Source organism: Abramis brama, assembly GCF_963993115.1.
Source record: "Abramis brama genome assembly, chromosome: 3".
NCBI lineage: Eukaryota > Metazoa > Chordata > Actinopteri > Cypriniformes > Leuciscidae > Abramis > Abramis brama.
The window spans coordinates 58,329,039-58,341,869 of NC_139965.1; the positions used below are offsets into that span (position 1 = coordinate 58,329,039).

A 12,831-nucleotide genomic window follows, 5' to 3' on the forward strand; every position below is an offset into this window, starting at 1 on the left:
CCGGAAACTCTTTGAGGGTGCTTTACACACACAATAGGTGGTAATTAATAAAAACCTGATGTTTTCACAACAATTGCATGCTGGTACTTTGTTCCCCACTCACCCTATAACCGCTGCGATATGTGTCCTATGTGTTAAAGCAGCAAACAAGGAGCAGCTCGATTGAGCTTCGATGTTTGCCAATGTGGATGTGGTCATTACTATACTATTTACAAATTACTATAATTACTAAGCTGGATTATTCATAATTATGTGTTATGAGAGTGCAAAAAAATAAAAAATAAAAAATCAATCAATACTGAGTGAAGGCCCTGATATACTCACAGCAAAGTTCTTTTTCATTCTTCGCTCAGGGGTAAAAAGAAGTTTGAAATACGTAAGTAGCGATATACTGTTATCAAAAACCCCGACCCCGCCCGGCATTTAGATGAATATGTAAATATGTGCTGCACGCTTCCCTCTCGATAACAAAATAAACACACAAGTAAAATATAAGCGGTGAGAAAACAGCAGTTCAGAAAGCATCTGATCATAGTGAAGTGGATGTTTGCACCAGCTCTGCAGTTCAGCTCTCTAGTAAAGTCACGTCACTCTTATTTATATAGCTCTTCATACAATAGATTGCTTAAAATCAAGAAGCTTACAGTATTAAACATGAAAAATAGTGTCAGTGTTTTTTTCAAGTAGAATTACAACTTCAGTTCCTGCTATAAAGCAGCTCTCAAGTGTTTATGATTTTACTTACAGACGTCTGACCCCGACGGTCGAAACAGAAGAAATGAACCACGTCAAAGAAGGCGGAGCCTCAGAGCCACACCCACCTATTTCGTAATTGCCACGGACCAATAGGTAGTTCGAAGGTGTTGACCAACCAGAGCGAACATTTCTGGAAAGTTCACTTTGGCAAGCTGTTTCGAACTCCCGAAACAAACACCAAACGAACTTCGTTTTGACCTGAAATGACGTCAAACCAGTTCGTTCGTCGTTTTTGCTTTGGACCTTTAGCATTGTGTATTAAATCAGTAATGTGGGAAATAAAGATTTAGTAGAATTGTGGCTGTACGTTTTGGGGATGTCCACACAAGGATAGTAAAAGCTGAAATATTCTACATTGGGTGATCTTCCAATGGTCCCCAATATGAAAACATCTCAAAACATCAGCTTAATTTAAATGCAAAAATCAATTTTTTTTAATGCACAAAATTTTTTATTTGAGCATTAGAGGAATAAATGACTGAATAGAAGTCAATTGAAACCAACATTTCTCTCTCTCTCTCTCTCTCTCTCTCTCTCTCTGTGTGTGTGTGTGTGTGTGTGTGTGTGTGTGTGTGTGCAGCTGTGAGGTTTCATACTGTAGTAAATAAGAGCTCTCAGGTGGCACATCAGATGGCCTCTATAACACCTGCTCTTCAAAGCTCAGTCATCTTCTTCACCTCCTTTTAATCTGAACTTGACTGCTGCCGCCAAAGTACACCAGACATCCACTTGTGTGTGTGGTTCCAGTAAACCCTACGTCATGGGGACAAAATTTTGTGGTCCTCATGAGGAAAACAGCTTATAAATCATACTGTGATGGGTTTTTTTTACAAATTAAAATAACCCTGTTACAGTACATTTGAAATCGATATACTATAATTTGAATAGACGACTGAGTAAAGTCTGATTCAGTGTGCCTTTATAATAAAGCATATTATTGCTATAACAAGAAAATAGCACTGTTTCCTTAAAATGACCTGCATACTGTATCTTCATGGTCCTGTCTGGTCTGGTCTGGTCTGGTCTGGAATCTGCTGAGCAACATTTGCCTTTAACTTTCTCATGTCAGTCCATAGCAGCTTTAAATGTATTTACAGCAGAAACAGCAGGACTAAGCCCGGGGTCTTTTGTCATGCATGCTGCCCATCTCCCCCTGCCAATCACCCAGAAAGAAGGAGAAAGACAGAGACAGAGAGAGGATGAGGCAGGCCTGCGGTGCCAGACAGGTCCAGCAGTGGCAATGTGGATCCAGCTGGTAATGAGGTGGCAAATTGCTGCGTTAAACCCCGACGAGAGAGACCCTACCGAAGCCTTTAGTCAGTCAATCAAAGAAAGGAGAAGCCCCTGAGGGCCTGACCTGGGACGGTTCCCCATACGTCTCCTTCTGTCCAGGGTCGGCAACAATGCTGAACAATTTTTATTGATCACCCTGGAAGACTTTTCACTGACTTGTCATTTCCTTGAAGCATTTGAAGAATTGTTGCCCTCTTTTTATGGGACAGATGTGTGGACAACACTGTCAACTCTACAGACTGAGCACTAAATTCCACACGTTGGCTCTATAAAGAGGGTGTGAGGTCATTAATCATTCACACCCTATTAAAAAACTGATCTTCGATGACCACTCTAAACAAAAATGGCTGTATTTTTCTACTTCACTGTAGACTTGGTTAGAAGAATCCTTCCATTCAAAACAAATTCATTGAAAATGTCTCAATATAAGAAGAACAGCAAGCCAAACATTAGACTTTAGCTCATATAACCTGGCAAACTACTATAAAGTGACCAACAAAGCATGTAAAATACCATTCTCTTTTTAGCAGCGCAAACATTTGAATGGAAACCACAGACGTTTGAGCTAGATCCCGCTTAATCATAAAAATGCTTTATGATGCCCAAACCGTGTTATTATCGCATTACTCCAGCCGTCCCCTCAAATGCTCAATCAACGGCAATTGCATTGTGCGTGCACAATAAACAAGTCAGCCTTGCAATTAGCGCAACACAGCGTGGTTAAGGAATACACACATTTAACAGCTAAAACAAAGCCAGGGCTATGTGTTTTGTGTATTGTGAGCTCACCAAAGGGACTTGAATCTTTCATTATGTGATTAAGGGGCCTGCCTTGATCCCTCTCCAATTGAGTTGTCTCTTTCATTCTGGAGGCCTAATTGAAGTCAGAGTGATTTTAGCAGGTTTAACCAGGTCGCAATTTAACGTTGTAGATTTGCGTCCGTATATAAGAACATAAGGGCGCAAGCTGTGCTTGTGACAACCTGGGTATGAATTTCTGGTAAAGCATTGGCCTCTATACGAGACAAATCCCCCCATCATTCATCTGGTTTCTTGTAAATGAAATAATGCTGCTTTAACTGCATTTTCCTAATTGTAAGCAGACATTTTATGAGCCAGCAGTGTCAGGCGCTGTGATATGAGTTGCTTTTCAACTATGCGCGTTGCATTGTTGCAAGGAGCACGATGGCAAATCATAATTGCGGTTAGAGAACAGTCATCACCATGACAGCGAAATATTTATGGGAACGACTTTAAAAGAAGACGAAATACTTTCAGTTGCAATACCCTGGAATAAGCAAACCCTTAATAGAGGCTTCACAGACTAATCTAATCCCAGTCGCCCTTTATTTAGGTGGAGAGCGGCGAATCTGTGTGGGGGCGTCTGTGGGCTGGAGCAGAGGTGGCCAACTCCTGCCTCTTCTGATTAAAAAATGTTGTCATTAAGAATAGAGGACTCCCTAATTGTTATTATCTTTCAATGGGGCCATTAAAGCAGGAGAAATCAAAGGGGTCGGGCGCTGGGGGAATGCAAGGTGCTCACATCAATGGGAGCGCGTTTAGCGCCATTAGAGGTGGGTGCAAAAGGGGCACCCTATGATGTCACTCAGCCCCCAGTGAGCTTTCTCATGGGAAAAGTAACACTTCGCTCGGCTCGCCATAAAAGAGGAGAGCGAGCCATAACAGTAACAAGTGCAACCGGTGTGGCCGTTTGATGTGAACATGTTATCTGTCCCCTTGGCTTTTTTGTTTTCTATTCAGAGCATAAACGTGATCATTGAAGTGGTCTGCTCCATCTTCTCCAGGCACAAAAGTCTTTCACTAATTGCTGCCACATCAAATAAGTAGGAACAAGAACGAATGGGAGCCTCGCAACTGCCGGGGGAAAAAAAGCGGAGCGTTCCTTAAAGCTGGTTGGACTTTTTTGTGTGATCTCTCATCAAAGATTGCGCTGCTGGTTCGAGGAGGTGGTGGAGGGCAGGCGAAGGGTAGGGGGTGGTTATCACACAGGAAAGACCTCTTCACAGATTAGTTCTGCATCGGCAGCCATTTGCTATTCGATTCGGGAGCAACCAATCCAGTGGCTGCCCTCTCATTGTCTTCTTGCGACGAGCAGGAACAGTGGCCTGCGAGCCGGGGAACAAAAGCTAGGACCAATGGAACCCCGTGTGTTTTCAAAGTGTAACTCCTCTCCTTGCCGTCACGGCCCAGTGATATGAGTGTCTTGGGGCCCTGGCCCGCACCACACAGAGCAAGAAAAAGCTGTCAATTCAGGGGCCCTTTCAAAGGCGCATCACTTTTGTGCAAACAGGCCCTGAAAGTCACAGTCCATATACTTCCCAAAGCATGCTCCCAGTTAAAGAGCCATTGACTATCTTTGGATCAAATGTGATTTGTCTCGACCCCCCCTCCCCACCCTCCACCTCTTTCTCCTTCTCTTTTTGACCCTCGGCATTCTTGTTTCCCAATTGTGTCGTCTTTGTTGAGGTTCTGTTGGAAGTGGAGATTGATGGGGGAAGGGGAGAAGGAGCCATCTCTGGCCAGGAAACTGGTTACGATCGCCATTCTGGATCTCTCATTGGATCTTGTCAAGGTCACGACCTGCCGGTATGCGGTAGCGAATAGTCGCCACGTTTATCCGTGCTGGCGGGTTAGGGAGGCCGTCGCTTTGAAAGTGGGAAGATAAACGTATCTGATGAACACAATCCATTCCTTTACCACAGCCTGTATTATATCAGAGCGCCATGCATCGTTGTCACTCACAGATAAGTAAGCTTTTGAGTTGTAGGGACAGAGCTGTATGTGTGTGGAAGGGAGCTGCCGTAAATTACTTCTTGGGAACTTTACCCCGTCCACATTAGTTCTCAAATCAAGGCACTATTGATAAAAGATGTCTCAGATGACCACATCAGATCTGCATATGTTCTCAGAAAGGTGGAGAGTGTACGTCCACTGTGTTACAATGATCAGAGGGCCACCGGCAGCCACTCAGACATGATGATACACTGTTAGCTTGAGCAAGACTTTGAACTTCAGTCTCTAAATATAAACGCTGTAAATATTCCACTGATGTGGCCCAGTGTTTAAAATCTCTGACAGCCGTTACGACCAACATTTCAATGAGCGAGGGAATATAATATGATATTAGATTATTAAGTCTTTTACAGTGGGCAGCTTCTACTGTTTCACTTCATCTAGAGACTGTGAATCTTGTGAGTATCTAGATGGCCTATCTGCTGCTTTAAGATTCATCCTAATCTTGCAAATCCGTCTGCTGTGCATGAGACCGACTGTGAGCATGCGGGCAGGCCCCTTACTGCTAAAAATATTTGATGGAGGCTTCGTAGGCCCTGTCACAAGGGCATGGTGTTTGTGCATGGACGATGGCAGGTCTAAAAATACTTATTATACCCCCGGGGATCTTATCCTTAGCTTGCAGAGGCAAGATTGAAAGGCTGGCCTCTTAAGAGGAAATGAGCCAGGTGTATAGCAAGAAATGCCACTTAAGTTTGGTTAGGGTTGTTGCTAGGCCATTGCTGAAGAATGCTTAGTTTTTATCCACTTTGAGTAAACTCCACTGTTCATCAACTAGTATGGATGTTTTCAACACCTGCACATAACAACTGATTTGTGATACTCCACCTGACCTGCAGAGGACCAGCACAGTGTTGTATCATCTTTATACTCTAACTTCACTTCTTGTCTCCTAAGATACTTTCATCTGATACATTTTTGAATGCCTTTGAAATCCCACAATCCTGACATTTGAGCTAAAAAAAATAAAGATGGTGTCTGAAAGTTGTGGTTGGTGTTCAGTTTGTGTGTAAATGTATATTTTTGACCAACGTTTTCCACTTCTCATGTCATTTCTAGCGAGACATTACTAATTGCAGAAAATGTAATTAAATATCTGCTTAGTTATCACCAAAGCTCGCTCTATTTTTCTGTAGATCTTTAAACTGTTACGCTGCCTCAGAAGTCTGTCCAAAAATCAGTTTTGTGAGGTACCATCATGTGCAACACTGCTTACAAAGTCATTGCCTGATAAGGCAACGAGGCGAGTTCACAGCCATAGTAAAGTGTCCACTATCCAGTCCTGCTCCTTTAGGGCCACTACCCTGCAGAGTTTCGCTCCAATCCCAATTAAACACACGAAAACCAGCTGGTTTCCAGGATAATTAGAAATTTCCATGCACGTGTGTTGGGATAAACTCTGCAGGACATTGTCCCTCTAGTAGCAGGTTTGGATATCCTTGATCTAGTGGATCGCTCATTTAGTGCAGTCAATTCCAAACACATGTACAACTGAAAATTCAGACTATACGCCACTACTTTCGACTACTTTCGACTAATATTTTGGTCACTAGCTATGGGTCAGGTCCTTCATTCAATGTAAACCTATGGGAAATTTTCAAATTTGAATCACCTGCTAGTTGAAAATCAGAAGTTCAATTCAACACAATCACAATGAGGTTTGTAACTATTTTACATTTTGGTGAATTGGTGGGTAATTCATATGAATTCTTACAATACAATTTATACATTTTCATGTGATCTGTTTACGCCCCACTGTCGGTTAGGTTTAGGGATGGAGTTAAAAATTAAAAATTTTATGTTTCACATTGTAAAAATGATCATACAAGATCATCACCTCGTAAAATAGTTATATTTTCTCATGAGATCACATTGGTTTATTTGCTTATAAAAGTACCAGTGCACCTTTTTATCCACAAGTCACACAATTTGAGGTATCATTCATGTCTGTGTGGGTTGTGTTACACACAAAAGTTTAATACATAAGGTTCAAATGAGCAATAATGATAGTTTCCTTAAGTGATGATCAGATAGCCAGCATATATATTGTGCAATATCTTATTTCTTGCTTTATTTAATGCTAAACATCCAAAGCAGCATATCCAACACCTTAGTCGTAGCCTTCGGCGGGAGTCAGGAAACTTCATAATCACCCAATGGAGATTCTAATCCGCCCCGGCGCAATTCCTTTACATTTTCTAGTGATCCCTAAAATCTGTTATTCTTTTGTAACTCATGAGAACATGGACATGGGCTTCTTTATTATGTCATGACCTCAACGAGGCGTAGTGTATGTCTCCTGGGTCTGCAGTCGGGATTAGGTGTGTGATAATCTCTTTGTTTAGAACAGGCTTTGTCATTTGATTTGGGATTTTCTGGGACAAAAAGCAACAAGGATGAGGGGATGAGGTGAGTGGCCTTTTGTCAAAATAATGGGAAAATCCAGATTTGCTTAGTGCTGTAAAAATGTTTACTCAGCGGAATTAAGAGTATATCCCTGTGTTTGCGCTTGTCAAGTGAAAAGCATACAGAGATTGGCATTATAAGGTCGAGACGACGACAAATAACCTCCAGCTGTGAATTATGAATGGAATAGATTTCATTAATTTGTTATTCAGAATTTATTCAAAGATAAAATGCGTTTTCCAGGGTCAAGTGATATTGCTATTGTTAAAGCCTTATTCTTCCCATCTGAAAATATAAGAAACATTGTTGCTCCCCTACGGAGCATAAGCGTTGCTCCTATTTGAGAAAGAGGGTCTGAACTCAATTTAAGGACCTTTTGTTGGTATTACCTGAGAAAGCAGTGGAGGGTCTGTCGTGGCAAGACCACCATGCAGCATATCGCCTCCCAGCAGTCGACTGGGGGACTATTGGTGGGAGGCAGGGGGTCATATTCTCTTTTAGTCTGGGAGTTAGCGCTCTGCCACCAGGAGGGAGGCCTGGCCACAGTGGGGAAAAAATATCCCAAATCCCTGAACACTAACTCGCACAGCTGGGTAGAGGCAGAGAGACAGTGGCTGAAAAGCAGATTCAGTCAGCCTACAGCAACTCCCCCAATCACTCAGCCCACCTTCCAAGGCCCATTCAGGGCAGAGAGAGAGAGACAGACATGGAGAGCACAGGAGAACGGGTCACACAAGATCATTCCCTTTGAATCTAACCACATCAAACATTATCAAGCAAGGCAATGCAACACACCATTAATGTTGCTGTGCACCTGTACCTGTTTGTACTCCAAACTATATGTATAATCTGACGGGACGTCCCATTGTGGACATTTATTAAGGGCTACGGAGACAAAGGGTTAAAAGTTCCCCTTCAGGACATCTGAGTTGAAGGGTTTCTCAGTGTCGATAATTTGTCTAGAATAACTGCTGTGAACCGCTTGCCTTTAAAAAGAGAAAAAGCAAGCAAAAGAAAACCTTTTGCCCAAACCCACATTGCTGTAGGTCTATGCTGAATGAGCACTTCAGAGTTCTTAAAGAGCTCTTGCTGTCAGAATGGAATTTGGAGTGACCACAGAACAGTCGTCCATTCTGTTTCATATTCTGTTTCATCTGTTTATACACTTTTTTCAGAGAAATTCAAACAGTTGTCAAATAAAATCACATGAATAACTATCTGCTAAGGCTGAAAGGTGATAATGATTTTTAATTATTTTGGCATTGTAAATCGTAAAGTTTGTCCTAAAATTGTAAATCCAATAAATGTATATTGTTTATTTTAATAAGTATATTAATTCCGTTCTGCTAGAGAACAACCACCGACAATGTCCAAGTATGCTTCATTAACTTGTCAAGTAGCCTTGATGTTAAAATATATTCTAATTTTTGGCAATAAAGGTCATTTTCCGTATTAGTTTAGATGAGTTTATGATATGATGAATGGCATTTTAAACTTCACAGGTTTTAAATCTTGCACAAGCCATCTTGCTTTGTTTTAGGCTTAACTTTTTGGTCTGATCTTGAGGACAGTATCTGATCTCTGAACCCAGTTTTTTCACCATTAACAGGTTGTCCAGTGATCATTTCGCTGAGAACTTTGGCGGATGGTGACATCTAGTGGTTCAGGGCTTTCATTTGGAGGCACTGAGAGTGTATCACTTGATGTAAAGCTATTTAGACTGACTTTAAATGGACTCAGTAGTGTTGTATTGTTTAAATGGAAATTTATATGAGTGTACATTACAATATTAGAGCACATACTTCATACTTCAGATGTTATGGTTAGAGAAAGTAATCATTTGAAAAAGTTATATTTTGATTTGAGACGATATTATGTTAATGATAGATGTTATCAGTAAATTTTGATGGATTGCATTCTTGATACTCTTATATTTACACGTAGTTTAATACCTGAGAAGGCTGGGGTTGTTCTAAGAAACCCAATTCCAGTCAACATACATCATTTTGATTCTGTTTTCTTGTTTTTCAACATGCCTACACATTGAAAATGAAAGATAATTTGGGTTTCAAAGGTTGAAGATAAAGTTGCAGATAAATATGTGGCTAAGTCTTCAGTGAGGCACAAGAAGTCGTAGAAAAAAATTAAATGCATTGAATACAATGCATTTTTGTTTGGTTGTAAATTTTGCTTGTGCAGGAACTATCAGCAACATTTCTAATGTTGAAAACCAACGCTAACACACACAGTAATGTCATTTTTGTCTTCGATCATTAAATTGCTTGCAATACAAACTGAATGTAAGCTCATTTGTTTTGTTTGCAAATTACTCCATCTAATATTTCAAGATTATTAACGTGATTTCACCAAGTACAACATGTTCCTGGATCAACATTCTAATTAACCAGCAGATTTAAAGGAAAAAAGTTTACAATTGATGTCAAGTTTAGGCTTACAAGTTACAACCAGGGTTAGGCGGTTCTATCAGTGTTATTCTATCATTTCCCTGTGTTATTAAGGATCCGTTAGGGTTAGGTTTAAGGGGAAGGATATGGTTAGGACAAAATGTTCTCCTTGGGTAAATCACGTCATACTGGCTTAAATCCTACGATAGGCATCTGTCTGCAGTTTCATGGCAAAATGTATATATCTAGAATATATCTAGAGGGCTTTTCAGCAGCGCTCTGCTGTCAGCAATGACCTCACTCCAATTGTCAAGTGCGTCACGGCTCCTTTAGCGTATATGAATTAAATATAACAGTCTTATATAAGAGAATGTCTCCTTTTGCCACCCTGTGTGACATTAGATGTTGTTGCCAAAGGGTCAATTCAGTTTTTCCCTGTTTGTTTTCAGACCGCGTGCTGGTTTTCCAGGTCATTCTGATGTCATAAAAACTAGAGCGCTCCTCCACTGAAGTTCCCACATGACCCTGTGTTGAGGCCAGCACTCGAATGCTCTCTGCCCTGTACAACCTGTGTAAGTTGCAGTTCCACATGTGGATGATTCAAAAGTTATATATATATGAATATACACTGCCCGGCCAAAAAGTCGCTGTTTGGATTTAAACAGGCAAATGCTTAAGAGTCTATGATTGGATCATTATTGCAGTGATTATGTTTCTAGTATATGTTATATGTTTGGCAACAGTTCTTCTAACCCTAATTGATGGAGTGTTTAGCTTTTCATTTCTTAAACAACCATGTATGAAGACACATCATGGCCATATTTCAGGATGACAATGTTAAGATTCATCAGGCTGAAACTGTGAAAGAATGGTTGGGTGGAGCATGAAGAATCATTTTCACACATGAATCGGCTCCTCTGAGTCCAGAGCTTAAACTCATTGAAAGTCTTTGGGATGTGCTGGAGGAGACTTTACAGAGTGCTGGACTCTTGCATTGACAATACAAGATCTTCAACTGAATAACATCACAATATTTATTTTAAAGTCTGGTCCACTTTGTGGTTTATTCAAAGACTTCGAAGGAGGTTCAGGAGGAGATTGTCAAACAACATGTAAAGCGACCAGCCACAGTTATTTGGGTTTTTACATGCCATTTAGGGGCAGATGCATCTGAAAAAAAGTTGATGATAGACATTCATGGAAAAATAATCATCCAAATAATGCAGCAGTCCATAATCTGCTATGCAGAAAACACTGGGAAAACTAGTGGAAATATCAGTATGTACAAAAAAAATTCAGACAACAAAGTGGAATAATCAGATTTGCTTGTGGATTGTTTGCTACTAAGTATATTTCAAATAAATGAAAATTCTCTCATCATTTACCCTCATGCCACCCCAGATGCATGTGAATTTCTTTCTTCAGATGAACACAATTAAAGTGTAACCACCGATTTTCAAATCGCTTTGCATTGTTACACTGTCAACAATATATGTAAATGAGCATTTATTTGTCAGCAAAAGTGATGTTTACTTTTGACAGCTCCAGCTTTCGGGAAAACTATAGATTATACTTTCGCTTTTTTGTATCCCTGCCCACAGACAGTCGGATGTGCAGAGGGTTATTAACAGAACAGTTATTGTTAGAGTAGTTTTATCACTGAAAACTGAATCATACTCTTTAATCATTGTAGCCAATCACAGACATATCCGATGAGCTTGTGAACACAATGACCATTCAGAGGTGTTTATGATTCCGCTCAACAGTGCTCAAAGCGTCACATTTTTAAAATTTCAGAAACCGACTGGTGCTGCGTTCCAGTCCACTTTTAGACACGCACTTGCGAACTTCCCTAAGCACTTCCCCTCGAGGGAATCCCCGCCGCCATTTTGAAGTGTGTTCCACTTCCTGAAGTGGACGAGGGAAGTTTATATGGACAGACCCTCGTTCCCTCGATTTTGACAGAGGGAGCGAGTCTACTTCATATGTACACTTCAGGCACCTATATATCCCACAATGCAGTACGATTGTGACATCACCACATGGTCTAATCACCACCACAACAAACAACTCTATGATATATTAATTCAAATTTTTTTAATTGAAAACAACCCAAACACCATATATACATTTGGATGCTGCATTAAACATATTCTTAAAGGGAAAACAAATGTAAATAATAAATCAACTACATAGCTGATTCCAAGTGATCAAGGGCTTAGGACGTTCCAATTCAGCCCATTGCAGTTTCCGCCAGTAGTGGGCACTCGCAATGACGTACATCCGAGTGAACGAGACGGAGGGAAGTTAGCAAGTGAAGGGCATGACAATTTTGGACTGGAACGCAGCATAGGTACCTGTCACGTTCACCGTCTGTCTCTGCACTACATTACCCAGGATCCTCTTTGGCACACCAGGGCTGCGTTCAGCCCCGACAAAACGTTGCACAACGTTTTTTAAACAGAAACGGTGATGCGTTGAACACACTGTTCTAATGACGCAAGAGTTGCAACTATGGCAGCTGAGAAGGCCATTCTTTGTGTTCTTTGTGAAGAATTTTCAGAGCCTGATGAAGTCGGTATAAATATGTTTAATACTACAAAATATGCCCGATGTTACAGTTACTGCACTTGCAACCCAGAACAAAAAAGAACATGCCAATCGAGTGAAGGGATTGCTGAAACTGAAGCACACATCTTACCTAATTCAGACTAAAACACATCTATTTAGCCTCACATACTGACTTTATTTGTAGTTCATACTGTTTTAATACCCTGTATTTTCTTTCTCATTTTTAGGAAAAGCACTTAATTACCATTGTTTATTTCTATACCAAATGTCATACACTTGCAATGAAGCTAAAAATATAAACAACTACATCATTATGTTGATATCCTATATTTTTACAATAAAACTTACGACAAACATGTCTTCTAATATCCTCAGTTGTTGCGTATACCGAGCTGCATCGAACACATTTGTAAATTACTTTCCTTGAACCCATTGTGCGAGTTCACTTTAATACCGTGTGATTTATATACATGTTGCTGCTGATTGGACTGCAGTTCTGACACACCCACCAAACAAGAGAAAACGTATCTCAAACCCCGTTGCACACCGGTGCACGCCGTTTCCAGGAAACATGACGTTCAACCGG

General features: G+C 40.7%; 1 long non-coding RNA gene across 1 annotated transcript in view; it reads left to right on the forward strand.

Annotated features, from left to right (window-relative positions):
- LOC311079240 overlaps positions 1-12,831 on the forward strand; it is a 51,418-nt gene that overhangs the window by 38,047 nt on the left and 540 nt on the right. The window contains exon 4 of the long non-coding RNA XR_014605372.1: positions 10,124-10,246. This is a non-coding gene — a long non-coding RNA (uncharacterized lncRNA). The remainder of the gene's footprint in view (positions 1-10,123; positions 10,247-12,831) is intronic.